General features: G+C 32.5%; 1 long non-coding RNA gene across 1 annotated transcript; it reads right to left on the reverse strand.

Annotated features, from left to right (window-relative positions):
• Positions 1 to 597: 597 nt before the first annotated feature.
• On the reverse strand, positions 598 to 2,457 carry LOC129718309 (uncharacterized). The gene is made up of 3 exons (XR_008726853.1): positions 2,370 to 2,457; positions 1,935 to 2,299; positions 598 to 1,247 (listed from the first exon to the last, which is right to left on the reverse strand). It is a non-coding gene; the product is annotated as an uncharacterized LOC129718309 (long non-coding RNA).
• Between the last annotated feature and the right edge of the window lie 1,929 nt (positions 2,458 to 4,386).

The following is a 4,386-nucleotide window of genomic DNA, read 5'->3' on the forward strand; positions in this document are numbered from 1 at the left end:
AACAAACAAACGATTACAGTAAGGTCTTTTTTTACGCGGGCAATGTGTTCCAAATTTGTATGGGCGTAAAAAAAGATTTTTTGGAATCGCAAATATTACCAAGAAACCGTACTACAATGTTCGAACCTCGTCGTTGAATATGATAGTGTTCAATGTAGAGACCAAAATGTAATATTTTAAAATTTGAGTATTTACATCAGAAATTGTGATGTATTTTTTTAACAGATATATGATCAGTCGTGGCCTGAAACGCAAAACGTGATTAAAATGAGGTCGGAGAAGAGCAAACTGCGTATAAAAGACCTTACTGTATTCACATCAAACTCTAAGTACTAATGTACGCTCGTTCCACTATCATTCTACGAATAATTGTTCTACCATCGTCAAAGAACATTAATGACAATTAAGTAAGGGTTAAAGGAGGGTTGTCTGCAAATATCTTACGATTGTTTTCGTTGAAGGAAAGGGGAGTTAGAGGGCATTCTACCAAAGAGAAAGTTTCAAAAATATCAGTGTTTAGAAGATGATTGATTCCGTATTTCTTTCATTTCACCAAAATTAACTTTTCAAAAACTTAACGCTATGATAGTTCTTTATTTTAAAATATTTGGATATTTTGTAATGAATAATATGAATTCAGCTAACCAGAGCCGACAAGAACAGCTACATGAATAAAAAATATTACACGGTAATCATGTTCAAACAACCATCTTCGTTTTCTTCTTAGAGACTGGCTTCATTTTCAGTGTTTTTTTTTCTTCTCTTCTAGTTTTATTCGTTTTGCTTCTTCTTTCTTCTGTCGAATATCTCCTTTCTCTATGCGTCGATTTAGTATATTATTTTCTCTTATTTTTTTTCTTCTTCTTTCAACATCTTTTTTGTTTTTCTTATTTCTGCTCTTTGTTTTTTTGCCATTTCCAACTCTTGTTTTATGTTTTCTTTCAAGATTATATCTTGAAGCCGTTCATCGGCCGTCAAAATTGGATAAGTGGGCGTTTTGCAGTTCCTGTGAGCAAAACTTCGTTTCGGGGTTGGCAGAGAAACCAGCAAATCCTTCAATTCCTTCCGCAGTGAGTGATTATCGACACGCAGGAAGTACACATTAGAATATTAGAAAACCAAGGCGACAAGCTGATTATTCTGATTACCATGGTTGGGATACATCTGAGCATCACTTGTTCAAGGTGAAACGGAAGCAGTGGAGGATCAAGATTATCAAAGCAGCCATGGCAGTCGCTGCCATCAACCTAGTGTGACCAACAATAGAAAAGTATTACATTACATAAGATACATAACAATAAACTCTGTAAAATTATTAAAAGAACCATAATGGTTAAAAGGTACCTAACATTAACTAAGCTGTTGAAATGTTGTTAAAACCATCGGAAAAATCGTTAGAAAACAAAATAATAAAACAAGATCGAACGTTATATTTTGAACACGACTGATAATCGGTTACCATCAATTTGAAATCATTACAATACATGGAAAGTCTTGATCCTATGTTCCGATTCGAACATCGTCACACAGACTTCGCGCTTCGTGGTCAACCGTTCACCGTACAAAACAATCGCGGGGCTAGAGCTACGATGAAATTTGAAGCTTGGAAGACTAGCTTAGCCTCGAGACTAGCTTTTCTTACTATTACATTAAAAATTATTTCAAAACATATTGGTAGATTAGTACATAAAATTTGAGATTAGATATACACTGGGGTCTCTTTTTACGCGGTTGGTTATACTGCATTTAAAAGATTAGATTAGATATATTCATACTAAACTTATTTGATACCGCGTACAAACCATCTTCCGAATCGAGTTAAAATAATCCGCATTATTGTAGAAATATCCCGTTCAAAAAAACGCATAAAAACCACCCGCGTAAAAAGCGACCCCAGTATAAAACTTGAGCTATGTTATTAATTGAAAAATTACCCGTATCTCTTGCGTGTTTTTTGATCAAAATGATATTACGAAGGGAAATGTTTGTTTCACAGCTTTAGTATCAAACAATTTCAACAGTGGTTTTCTTCGAGAGGTTTTCTTTAGCCTTTTCGTGCAATATTTGCCAAAAAGCGACCGCTCTCGATGTAGTGCGACTCCCTATCAAATAGGGATTGCTGCAGAAATCCTGCTGAAGTTGTCCATACCAAAAATGCCACTGAAGGAGGTTTTAACAGCGATATTATCACTTGTGCTCTTTATCACTTTACCTAATGGTATAGTACTAATTACTGTTTCGTCTTGTAAACAAATCCAGCGGATATTCCACTTCAGTCGTGTTTGGCATCTTGCTGCAGCTGGAACGGATATAAACAAATTCCAATAAAACATAGGTCGAATTTATTTTATGTAAGTATTTTAACTTACCTGTATGCGAAATGAATTCGATTAATAAAAATTCCGGAGACTGCAAACACGAAAAACACGCAATCTATGCGCAGCACGTTTACTGAATTTCGACAGTTGAATTGAAGGGTGGTTTATGCAAAAGGTCTAACCGATCGCAAGGCAAAACAATGAAAACATCCGAAAAAGGCGAAACAACGAATCATAAAATAGCATTCTATTTTAGTTTCATGAAAATCATAGCATATCTATATATTTTACTATATCATTAAAAAACTGAAGTTTTATTCGTAAAATATTTGTATCAGACTATTTGTGTTGAATGTGATTCTCAAGATAATTTCCGTTTCAAATTATTTCTTAAGTTTGACTATTTCGCCTTATTCAAATGTTCCTTGTTGTTGAAAACGCATACCACCACACTGTGTATGTATACAAAACAGTGTTGTCAGAGAACATAATATTAAAACAAATCTTCGTTTTATTAAATCTTTGAAAAAATCGCTGTAAATTTTCCCAAAAAGTGTATCTTTTGTTGATTTTATTAATAACAAATCAATTGTGGATACATATGTCTCTAGAAACAACGTTTTCAACCTTGAAATTTTCAGTTCAATTCTAACTAATATTTCTAAATCTAGTAATTCAACGGTGTTTTGGCAACACATTAGTTCACACATTTCGGACTGCTGAAAAGGTCAAATGATATGTGAAATTGAGTGCTTCCTTTCTAAATATGATGTTATCAGTGCTCAGAAGTGTGGTGGATTGTTTAGCAGCGAGGAGGCGATTTTCTTCTTCAGCTGAAAAAAAGTAAGTTTTTCGACAACAATTTTTGTTTCATCTTATTTATTGTCAAAAACACAATGAATTGCGTAAGCATGAATTACATCTATGGCTAAGTGATCCTAGATGATGCTCGTATACAAATATTTTGAGAATATGAACGGAATACTAGCTTTTTGGTTCGTTTGTTTTCAACTGATTAAAAAAGGCGACACTGCTTAAGCCGTTGTATAGATTCTAAAATTTTTTCGCATGGGTAGCAACACTATCTCCGATAGTCCTCCCTCTCTTCTTCTCAAGTGTATTCTATGGACGTTTGCTTGCGACTGCGACGTTTCAGCTTTAAATAAGTCATATTTGAAATAAAAAAAAAATCTACTATCAATAGAGGAAATTAAAATGATATATAATCGAGTCTATATATATATATATATATATATATATATATATATATATATATATATATATATATATATATATATATATATATATATATATATATATATATATATATATATATATATATATATATATATATATATATATATATATATATATATATATATATATATATCTATATATATATATATATATATATATATATATATATATATATATATATATATAATCGAGTCCGATCTATATATGCGTACAGTGACGTTTTGAGTATACCACTCAAACAAAAATTCGCGTCATGTATTAGAAACATATTTATTAATTGCATGTGTATGTGATGATGTATGTTCATATGAGTGTGAATGTTAAGTTTTAAATGTTCGGTATAATTGTGCTGTTGGTTACCAAAAGTTTGTGATTTAGAGTGTAAAATAAGTCCAGCAGAAATTATCAAAGTGTGTTTTTTTTCTAAAAATTTGAGTGTTCGTGTAAGTCTATTTTAGCAAGTAATAAGTTCGAATGAGAAAGGTTGGGTCTCACCGCTAGGTGGATTTGGGTTTTTGTGCATTACATTGACTGGTCTTTCGCTGCGAGTTGTTGTTGGGGTTTGCAGGATATTATATATGTACATTCGGAACCGGAACATTTTCGCTTTGAAAATGTTTTGCCGTAAACTTTTTGAGGGATTTTTAAGCAGTCCAGCTCAAATTGTATAATGCGTTTGCGCAAAGCTTCATGTTTCAACGCGAACGCGAACAAAACAAAAAAATACTGGCATAAATACTCTCATCACTCCCTGAGCGTGTTTGCTGTTAAGTAAGAGACACTCAAAAAAAATCTAACGTTTCAGTTATCA

The sequence above is a fragment of the Wyeomyia smithii genome, chromosome 1 (genome assembly GCF_029784165.1).
Source record: "Wyeomyia smithii strain HCP4-BCI-WySm-NY-G18 chromosome 1, ASM2978416v1, whole genome shotgun sequence".
Classification (NCBI taxonomy): Eukaryota; Metazoa; Arthropoda; class Insecta; order Diptera; family Culicidae; genus Wyeomyia; species Wyeomyia smithii.